Source organism: Triticum aestivum, chromosome 3A (genome assembly GCF_018294505.1).
Source record: "Triticum aestivum cultivar Chinese Spring chromosome 3A, IWGSC CS RefSeq v2.1, whole genome shotgun sequence".
Classification (NCBI taxonomy): domain Eukaryota; kingdom Viridiplantae; phylum Streptophyta; class Magnoliopsida; order Poales; family Poaceae; genus Triticum; species Triticum aestivum.
The window spans coordinates 306,532,433-306,543,783 of record NC_057800.1 but is presented as its reverse complement, the minus strand read 5'-3'; positions in this window follow the sequence as shown (position 1 = coordinate 306,543,783).

Below are 11,351 nucleotides of genomic sequence, written 5' to 3'. Positions count from 1 at the left end.
CTAAGGGCTCTGGGACTGTGGAGCCGCCGGAGAGCGCGCTGTCGGGGGACCGGACAAAGTCTGCATTTTTCTTCCCCTCGATGGTTCATGTTCATGAGCTCCGGGCCTCCTTCAGGCCCCTATGGGAGCGAAGACGATGGGAGAGAATTCGGGACACCCGGCGATGCGCGTCATTCCTGCTACTTGCGCCGATCCTGCTCCAAATCGGTATCCCTTTTTCGTCGATTATCTTTCTTGCGGGTCATGCCCCCCTATCTCCGATTTCTTCTGTGACATTATGCACACCTTCGGCTTTCGCCTCTTGGATTTTACTCCGAATGCAGTGGCGTGCATGGCTTTCTTCGCGCATCTTTGCGAAGGCTTTGCCAGGGTGCAGCCCAACACGGCGCTCTTCCGCCATTATTTCTTCCCTCGGATCCAGCCGGGAGGTGCCGTCTCTGGTTGCGTCACCTGGATCCCAAGATCCAAGGGGGCGTACCCAGACGGTGCCGTGAAGGAGAGGTGGGAGGAATGGCATGGCCGGTGGTGCTGGATTGAGGATGAAAACCCGTCGGAATTCTGCAAGGTCCGCCAAGTGCCGCCGGTCCGCGGCAGCGATTGGAGTGATGTCGACGTCGCCGACGGGAGGCTCACCGTCGCTAGCACCAGGATTCTCCGGCTCACCCAGGCTGGACTCACCCTTGAGATGATCGGGGTGGACTTCATTCGTCGCCGGATCGCCCCGTTGCACAACAAGGGAGGCCAGCTTGGCTCTTTACGAATCCGGCTGACATTATGCGACTCTGCCCCGGCCTCGGTCACCACTTCACAGTGCTGGCGCATGCCCACTTCTGCCAGCGGCTTTTCCAGCTTGATGTGGGTCGCGATGGCGAGGTCGAACAGACCGGAAAGGCCGCGAGGGCTGACGCAAAGGTGGGCAAGGCCCTCAAGGGGCCGTTTTTCAAGCTGCCAGTGGGGTGGTCCCGTTGTGCAACAATTCACGTCGGTCCGAGATCATCGCTATGATGCCGGACTGTAACGCGCATGGCCCTGTCCCGAGCTGGAAGGAGCCGAAGGATGCTTATGTGCATCAATTCTTTGACACCCTGATCGAGGTGTATGTCAATGCTGACGCCGAGCGGTGGCTTGTCATGGACACCACCCAGGCAGAGCTGGACTACATCGCCACTAGGGCGAGGGAGGCCCAGCTTGCCATGGAGGCCGACAGTGCCGGGGGTGTGGAGGACATGGCCGCAACAGCTGCGGAGGAAGAGGAGCTCACTCGGTGGGCGACGGCCTCCGGGGAGGTTAGCAGCACCGACACTGGAGCTTCGCTCGTCGAAGATGCGGCCGACGAGTCGTCGTCGGAGGAGGACGTGGCAGCGGGCTCGACGCCAACCAGGGGAAGAGGGCGAATCCTGCGGCGGGCTGGCGCCGGCGAGCCGGTCCGGCCCGGCAGGGCTACGCGGCCTCAATTGACCCTGGAGGGGTCTGGGCGTCACACGAGGGCCACGACAGCCAAGAGGCTGACGAAGGCCGCTGAGAAGAACAAGACAACAACCCCTTCCTCATCTGGGCGCGCACAAACCCCGCCGTCTTCGCCTCCTCCGGCAGATGTCGACTCGGATGTTGACGCAGAGGTCACTTTTGATCTCGGGCCTCTCAGCCCGAGGAGGAAAAGGAAAGTGGTGGAAGAGGAGGAGGTGGATGACGAGTAAGTACTCCGTTCCTTACTGCCATTTCCATTCCTCTGAATTAAATCACTCATCTTGATCCGTTTTTGCTTTCGCAGGGATGCAGAGACGTTGGCTCAGAGGGTGAAGAGGGCGAAGGCCTCGGTGAGCAGTCAGCCCCCAGCTGGGGCTTCAAAGACGCCACTGGTGGTGTTGAGTAGCCCGGACAGCAGCCCCCGGCACAGCCCCCAGCATAAGTTCGTCACCCTCCTCTTATTCGACATGTGGTAGGCGTTCGATGCTATGGTGTTGACCTTGTCGAGTTTGTAGGAGGGGAGCGGCAGCAGGAGGAGCCGCAGAGGGCTACCCCCAACACACCACCCCCATCGACTATGCCGCCGCGAGGGGCGTCCCCGGCAAGGGCATCAAGCACAGAGCCCGCACCCATGGAGGAAGAGGGGAACTTGGGCGCTAGTGACTCTGCCACGGCGCCGGATGCTGGCGGGGAGGGGACTTCTGCTTCACAGCATGGCACTGGTGAGTCATCTGTCCTCCGTCTCTGTTTTTCCCTTATTCTTTTTCTTGGCTTCAATGCTCCCATTACTACCCAGGCCCTCCTTCAATAGATATGGAGGACGTGGATACTGTTGTTGGGAATATCGCTGAGGAGGCCGCGTCGGAGGCCGCCAAGGATGTTGCCGAGGACACCGCTGCGGGGGCCGCCGAGGCGACTGGCGAGGCTTCTGCTGAGGGTGCCAGCGGTGGGCCTGCTGGGGAAGCCGGCAAGGCCACCGCCGAGGAAGAGGTGGTTGATGATCAGCCTCCCTCCTCCTCAACCTCGGGCCCCGGCAGATACCTGAAGGTGGGCGACGATCTTTTCGTCCATCTTCTAGGGGCCTCAAGTTCCCGAGCGCCCGCCGAAGGGGAAGTCTTTGACGGCGAGGTGCTTGCCGCCACCGGGCTCGAGGTTGTCATTGAGCCGGGCATTGGCGGTGATGGTTCTCCAGAAGAGCAGCTTTTCCACGGTATGGGGGCCAACTTCCGAAAACTCCAGGCGCTCTACCGTGTCCGTCTGGACAAGGTTAAGTCCAGGACGACAACGGTGGACCAGGTGGAGGCGGATTTCAAGGCGCGCGTTGCTAATACGCAGACCTGGTTCCACCAGACTCGCGGGGAGTAGAGGGCCTTTCAGGAGGAATTGGCCAAGCGCAATGTCGAGCTCACCATGAAGATGGCTGACATCGAGAGGGCCCAGGAAAAGGCGGCGAACTTGGCTGCCGCGGCCGAGGCCGTCCGGAACCAGCATCAAGCCGCACTGGATTCCCAGGAAGAGGACCTCATCGTGTGTGAGGCGAAGCTTGGCGCAGCGCTCTGTGGCAAGGATGAGGAGCTCGAGGTCCTTGTCGCGCGGTGGACTCGCGAGCTGGTGTAGAGGCAGAAGGAGGCACTCGATGTCCAGGCTCTGGCCCATGCTGGCAAAGTAAGGGAGTTGGAGGTGGCGCAGGACGAGCTGAAGGAGCAGGCCCTCAAGCTGTCCAACGGGAAGAGCATGCTCAACAACGCCTTGGTGGAGGCGCAAGGAGCGGTCATCAACAGGGATGGGGAGCTCTCCGAAGCGCAAAACTCCGTGAGAGATCTCAAGCTGAAGCTGGAGGATCTCGAGAACATGTTGTCGGAGAGCAGGGCTCGGGAGGAGACCTTGACCAGGAGTCCGGAGGAGGAGAAGCAGCTGCGGGCGAACGAGGCCGCCTCCCACCAGGAATATGTGGCGGGCGAGAACAGATGGATCAGCCGTCTGGAGGACGTCGCCGGCAGGGTCACCTCGTAGTTGGCCACCATGGGGATGCCAAATGTGAGGTACGCCCCTGAGCGCAGCGGGACCATCAACACCAAGCTGACCATGTTCTTCGAGGGCGTCCTTGGAGCCTTGGCTTATCTTCAGTCCAACCGAGCGGCCACGTTGGCCGGGGAAGCCCGGCGACTTTGCCAGGTGGTCATGACCAAGGTCCTCACCAAGATGGCGTACTGGAATCCCTACCTCGACTTCGATGCCCCGATGGATAGCTTGCCGGATGGTATTGACCTCACGGTGCTCAAGGAGTGCATCAAGCCCGTCATCAGCGGCATCGACGAAATCAAGAGGGTGGAAGGCCAGCGCCGGGATTAGGCATCCCGTTCTTCACCGCCGTTGCAGGTTCACGACCAAGACAAATTCCATCTTTAGTTAGAACCGCAGCAATGATGTGATGTAATATAACTTTGCAGTACTTTTGGAATTTTGCATGTTATTTTCCTATTTGTTGCCTCTTTGTACGTCCACCCTACACCAGCTGGGTAAGCTTGCCGGCGCAGAAACCCAAGGCGGCATCTTGGGGACGGGTCCCCATTGGCCTGCCGGGTGAGCGTGCTGCCGGGTGAGCCACCTTACCACCTTTGACGCAGCCGCTCGAACTGTCGAGTTTGACTCGAGTCAGAGTCGAGAGCCTTGCCAATTGCGGAAGGCTACCCTACCGTTTTCAACGCAGCCATTTGAACTGTTGAGCGGACTCGAAACAGAACAAAGGCATTGCCGATAAGGGAAGGCCCCATTTGCATACAGGTTTCTTTTTGTACAAAGAACGACAGCTCCGAGGATAATAACTTTATATAATAGAATGGAAATATCCGGGGTCCGATGTAACTTAGCTTCTGTTTGTAGTCGCTCGAGCGCTAATGTTCCGGCCTCCTTCCCTCTCCAAGAGCCACGAAGATGAAGGAGTGCTGGGATGATTGCTAGAGACGATTCTCACAACTGCGCCCCCCTACCTGGCGCGCCAGAGATGTCGGTGGGAACGACACCTATGGGATCACAAGAATCCCTACTGTGGTTAGCAGGGCGCGGGGTCGTGAGAAGAGCGGATCTAACAGGTAGCACACGGTTCGTTTATCCAGGTTCGGGCCGCGAGGATGCGTAAAACCCTACTCCTGCTTTTGTGGATTGTATATCTGTGTTCTTGAGTTAGCTATGGGGGCGTGAGGAGCTCCAAAAAGCGGAATCCTTCTCCTGGTCGCCTCGGGCCTCCTTTTATAGAAAAAGGGGTTGCCACAATGGCACACACGAGGTGGAAAGGGTACAGTGATGCGAGGTTATTCCTCGCATTACATGACAAGGCGCATTTAATGCGTCTTGCTTATGTGTCCTTACTTTATCGGGGACGGGGGAGAGATCTGTCTCGTCCGTCGCCGCTCCTTGTGTCGACACGCGCCCTGGCCAGCGATGCCTGAGATGCCACGTAGGTAGGCAGGCAGCTGAGGTGGCGCAGTGGTCGGTCTTCACGAAGATCTGCATGCCGCCACGCAGGTGCCTGCCCAGCTGGTTGGATCGGCAGCTGCATGCATGCGGTGGTGGAGGTTTAGTCGGCGTGGGCCTGATGGTGGCCCTGCGGGTGTCCTCGATAAGGGTCTTGCCCGGGCGCCTGCTTTCATCCCCGGCAAGGCGCTTGCCGGGGGCCTTGTGGTCTTCCTCGGCTGTGATCCCGCCAAGGGTTATCGTCTCCTTAGTGCGTATCTGATCTTGAATGTCTTCACAAAGATCTGCATGCCGCCACGGGGATGTCTCCCGAATCCTTGCCCTTTGGGGGCAGTGGACTCAAGGGTGATTTGCTCCGTAGGCGCGGGACGAGTTGCCGCGGCAAGGGTCTTGCCGGGGCTGCTAGAACTGTCTCCCGGCAAGGATCTTGCCGGGGGAGTCCGCTTCGTCCCCTTTGCTCTTCGTGGTCTTGGCCTTGGCGTCGTTCTAGTTCTCTTGAGCTTCGGTCTTACCTTGGCTCACCTCCCTTGCCTTGCTTGGTGTGGTGGTGCCCGTGGCTCAGACTGCCCGTGCACAGCTATATGGGTAGAAAAAGTGTACCCCTCTTTTTGTACACCGACAATTTGTTCTTGTCCGTACCTTGTTTTTATTCTTCTACCTCAATTCTAAGTGGCTTCTCAATTTATGGAAATGTGACCATTTCAATTGGAATGCATTCGTTCATTTTGTTCCTATGTGAAGACTATATGTTGCAAGTTCAACCCGTTTGATTCAGCTTAAATATTTGTCTGCCAAGATGCTAACGAATGTCATCCTCTTCAGGATAGCTCCTCCAACGCGCACGACTCCGAATCCTGATCCGCCACCACCACCTCCACCTCCCAAGGCATGGCAAGCTGTGATGGCCGCTACCAATGCAAACACGCAGCTGATCATGCAACTTCTTCAAGAGCGCAACCAAGGGAACCAGGGCCATGGCAACAATCAGAATCAGTTCGCTACACTCAATTAGTTCCTTGCTAACCAGCCAAAGACCTTCAGCAATTGTGTTGAGGCAACAGACGATGATGATTGGCTCGTGGACATATGCAAGCATTTCGAGTGCAGTAACGTCAGGCCTGAGGACTTTGTTAAGTTCGCTTCCTTCCAACTCAAAGACCAAGCTGCAGAATGGTTTCATCAGTACAAAGATTCCAGAGGAGGCCGTGTGATTACCTGGGATGAATTCCGTCAAGACTTCAAAGCTCATCATATTCCTCAGAGTGTGGTTGAGAGCAAGCGTGAGGAATTCCGCAACCTGAAGCAAGGCACTATGTCTGTTTACCAGTACAACATCATGTTTCAGAAGCTCGCCCGTTTTTCTAAGCAGGATGTCCCTGACGAGAAGAGCATGATATATCAGTTCAGGGGTGGTCTCAAAGAAGAACTCCAGCTAGCTCTCGTCCTCTTTGAGCCCAAGAAGTACGATGAGTTCTACAACATGGCAATGAAGCAAGAGACTAATCAACTAAAGTGTGATGCTTCCAAGAAGCGAGTCAGAGATGCAACTCCTTCTTCCCCAACTCAAGTGGCTAAGCAGCAAAAGTATTGGCTTCCTCCTCCTCCGTTTCGTCAGCCTTATCAGCAGATGAGCAAAGGTGGCAATGGATCTTCCCACCCACCCAACCCTGGATTTCAGAACAAGACTTCATCTCAAGCTCCAAATACAAGTGCTCCATATCACCGTCCGCTTTCAGAGGTCACATGCAACAAGTGCCAACAGAAGGGTCACTATGCCAACAAATGCTTCAATCAGAGGCGTCTTCCTCCTCCTGTGAGATCTGCAAGTACAATAGTGGTCAAGCATAACCCCAAGCACGCCAAGGTCAACTTGTTGAAGACAGCTCAGGCAGAGGACTCGTCAGATGTGATTATGGGTTTTCCAGTTAACTCTACTCCTGCAAAAGTTCTTTTTGACACTGGTGCATCGCATTGTTTCATGTCAAGATCATTTGTTTCCAAGCATGACTTCGTTTCGCAAATGTTGGTTAAACCTATGGGAGTGGTTTCTCCGGCTAAGTCTAAGAGGGCTACTTCAATAGTCCCGGATGTTTCTATCATGATGGGCGACTTCAAGTTTCTGGCTTCTCCAATGGTCCTTGGTAACTCATTTATTGATCTTATTCTTGGAATGGACTGGCTTTCTAAGCACAAGGCTCATCTTGCTTGTGCTGCCAGGCAGATTCAATTGACTCATTCGTCTGAGGATGTAATTGTATTTGCCGCTAATGACGATACCATCCGTCTGTTTTCTCTCAATGAGAAGGGTGAGTTGGATGCCATCTCTCAAATTCCAGTCGTTTGCGAATATCAAGACGTCTTTCCTGAAGAGCTTCCAGGAATGCCTCCACACTGGCCAGTTGAATTCATCATCGATCTTGAGCCTGGCACGGAACCTGTTTGCAAACGTCCTTACAAGCTTGGACCTGAAGAGTTGAAGGAGCTGAAGAAGCAACTCGATATTTAAGAGCGAATGGGTCTCATCCGACCTAGTTCTTCTCGGTGGGGTTGTGGAGTTCTTTTTGTGAAGAAGGATGGAACGAACCGACTCTGTGTCGACTACCGTCCATTAAACAAAAAGACTATAAAGAACAAGTACCCACTTCCCAGCATCAACGATCTGTTTGAACAACTCAAAGGTGCTCAAGTATTCTCCAAGCTTGATCTCTGTATGGGCTATCACCAGATTCGAATTCCTGAGCAAGATATCCCTAAGACAGCATTCAGAACAAGCTATGGTTCATATGAATATAATGTCATGTCTTTTGGCCTCGTCAACGCTCTGCCAACTTTCTATCGCATGATGAACTTCATCGTCAACCCCTACACAAATGACTTTGGCTTGGTCTACCTCGATGACATTTTAGTCTTTTCCAAGAACAAGGAAGATCATGCCAAGCACTTGCGTTTGGTGCTACATAAGTTCAGAGAACATCAGTTCTATGCCAAGTTTTCAAAGTGCGAGTTTTGGCTCGATGAGGTTCTCTACCTTGGGCATATCATCTCTGCCAAGGGCATAGCGTTGAATCCCGAGAAGGTGTCTGCAATTGTGAATTGGGAACCACCTCAGAACGTGAAGCAACTCCACAGCTTCCTTGGTCTCGCAAGCTACTGTCAAAGGTTCGTTCAGAACTTCTCAAAGATCGCGAAGCCTCTTTCAAACCTTCTCCAGAAGCACGTGAAGTACGTTTGGCCTCCGGAATGTGACATCGCTTTCAACACCTTGAAAGAGAAATTAGTCACTGCTCCAGTTCTGACTCCTCCTGATGTATCCAAACCGTTCGAGGTCTTCTGTGATGCCTCTCTTCAAGGTCTTGGTGCAGTGTTGATGCAAGAGAAGAAAGTTGTGGCCTATACCTCTCGCCAGTTGAAGCCCAATGAAAAGAACTACCCCACTCATGACCTCGAGTTGGCAGCAGTTGTTCATGCTCTTTTGACTTGGAGACATCTCTTATTGGGAAGAAAAGTGGACATCTTCACTGACCACAAGAGTCTCAAGTACATCTTCACTCGGCCTAATCTCAACCTCAGGCAGACTCGTTGGGTAGAAATGATTCAAGAGTATAATCCGAGCATCAAATATACTCCAGGAAAGGCCAATGTAATTGCTGACGCATTGAGCAGGAAGCTTACTGCAACAGTTTGATTCTCAAGCCTTACCAACCCGAGCTTTGTGAAGCTTTCCGCAAACTCAATATGCAAGTTGTTCCTCAAGGTTTCCTCGCCAACCTTCAAGTTTGTCCTACTTTGGAAGATCAGATTTGCGAGCCTCAACTTCTTGATGCTATGGTGAAGAAGGTGAAGATTGGGATTGCCAAGAGTCAATACAAGTACAAGTGCTATCGCCTTGATGACAAGGATACTCTATTCTTCGAGGATCGCATTGTTGTGCCTAAAGGTGACCTTCATAAAGTCATTATGAATGAGGCTCACAATTCACTCCTCTCCATCCACCCTGGGAGTACAAAGATGTATTAGGACCTCAAGCAGGCGTATTGGTGGACTCGAATGAAGCGTGAGATTGCTCAGTTCGTGAATGAATGTGATGTCTGCAGAAGAGTGAAGGCAGAACACCAACGACCAGCTGGTCTCCTCCAACCTCTTGCCATTCTAGAATGAAAGTTTGACCACATTGAGATGGACTTCATGACTGGATTTCCAAAGTCCAAGCGTGGCAATGATGCTATATTCGTTGTCATCGACAAACTCACTAAAGTGGCTCATTTCCTTCCTACCAAAGAGTTTATCACAGCAGCTCAATTGGCAGAGCATTATACCTCTCGGATTGTCTCTCTGCACGGCATTCCGCAGTTGATTTCTTCATATCGTGGCAGCATCTTCACCTTGAAGTTTTGGGATTCTTTTCAGAAGGCCATGGGCACCAACATCCATTTCAGCACAACTTTTCATCCTCAAACTAGCGGTCAAGTCGAGCGTGTCAATCAGATTCTCGAAGATATGCTCAGGGCTTGCGTTATCTCTTTCAGTATGAAGTGGGAAGATTGTCTTCCATATGCCGAGTTTTCGTACAACAACAGCTTTCAAGCGAGTTCGGGCAAGGCCCCATTTGAAATTCTCTATGGCAGGAAGTGTCGTACTCCTCTTAACTGGTCAGAGACCGGTGAACATCAACCTCTTGGAAATGACTTGATCACAGAGGCAGAGGAAATATGCAAAGTCATTCGTGATAACCTCAAAGCAGCGCAATCGCGCCAGAAGAGCTACTATGATAGTAAGCATTGTGATTTGGCTTTCGAGATCGGAGACCATGTTTACCTCCGCGTCTCTCCAATGAAAGGTACTCGTCGCTTCGGTATCAAAGGGAAGCTTGCCCCTAGATACGTGGGTCCTTTCAAGATCGTCAGCAAGAGAGGCGATCTCGCCTATCAACTCGAGCTTCCTTCCAACTTTGCAAACATGCACGACGTGTTCCATGTCTCTCAGCTCCGCAAGTGCTTCAAGACCCCTGACCGCACCGTCAACTTCGAAGACATTGATCTCCAAGAAGATCTGTCCTATCGTGAGCACCCCATTGCTATCCTTGAAGAAACTGAGCACAAGACACGCAACAAGTCAATCAAATTCCTCAAAGTCAAGTGGTCACACCATTCCGACTATGAAGCCACCTGGGAACGCGTGGACCACCTCCATTCTGAGTACCCGGAGTTTTTCCAGTCCTAGATCTCGGGACGAGATCCTTTCATAGCGGTGGAGTGTTGTAACACCCCGGATGTAATTTTCCTTATATGTATCCCAACTCTTGCCGTTTCCGGCGCTAAGTTATTTTATTTCAACGTTGTCGGGTTTTTGTCTCCGTGTGTTGTTGTCTTTGTCATGCATCACATATCATGTCATCATGTGCATTGCATTTGCATACGTGTTCGTCTCATGTATCCGAGCATTTTCCTCGTTGTCCATTTTGCAATCCGGCGCTCCTATGTCACCCGGTGCCCCTTTCTACCTCTTTTCGTGTGCGGGTGTTAAACATTTCCGGATTGGACCGAGACTTGTCATGTGGCCTTGGTTTACTACCGGTAGACTGCCTGTCAAGTTTCGTGCAATTTGGACTTTGTTTGATACTCCAACGGTTAACCGAGGGACCGAATAGGCCTCATGTGTGTTGCAGCCCAACACCCCTCCAAACTGGCCCAAACCCCACCTAAACCCTCTCCATCATCTAGAGCGTTCGATCACGATCACGTGGCCGCAAACCGCACCTCATTTGGAGCTTCCTAGCTCCCTCTACCTCTATAAATAGACCCCTCCTCGAAAATCCCGGATCCCCTCCTTCCAAACCCTAGAAAATCTCCTCGCGCCGCGCCGGACATGTCCGTTCCGGCCGGACGTCTCGCCGCCGCCGCCCCGGACCAATAGGGGAGCGCCACATCACCGCCACCATCTCCTCTCTCCTCCGGCCCGGCAAGCCCACGGGAGGCCCTCCCGGGCCCGAGCCGGCCGCCGCCCGCCTCCTCTCACCGCCCAGGTCCGCCGTCAAAGCTGACGGCCGCCTCCGCCGCGACGCGCCTCGTCACCGGCGCCGACCTCCGCCGCAGTCGCCCAGCTTGCCGCGCTACCCTTCGCCGCCCCGTCACCGGTGGTCGCCGCCCTGCCGAGCGCCGCCCTCCGCCGCCGCATGTGGAGCTCAGGATCATAACATGCACACATTAATCATGGCCAAAATGACAAAACACATGTAGAGCTCAGGATCATAACATGCTCACATTAATCATGGCAAAAATGACAAAATTCCATTTGCTGAAACATAGCCCTCTTCCAACATCATTTAATCTAATTTCATCATTTTCATTTGAGCTCATCTTGATGCCCGAAATGCTGTTGGAAGAGGGCTATGTTTCAACAAATGGCATTTT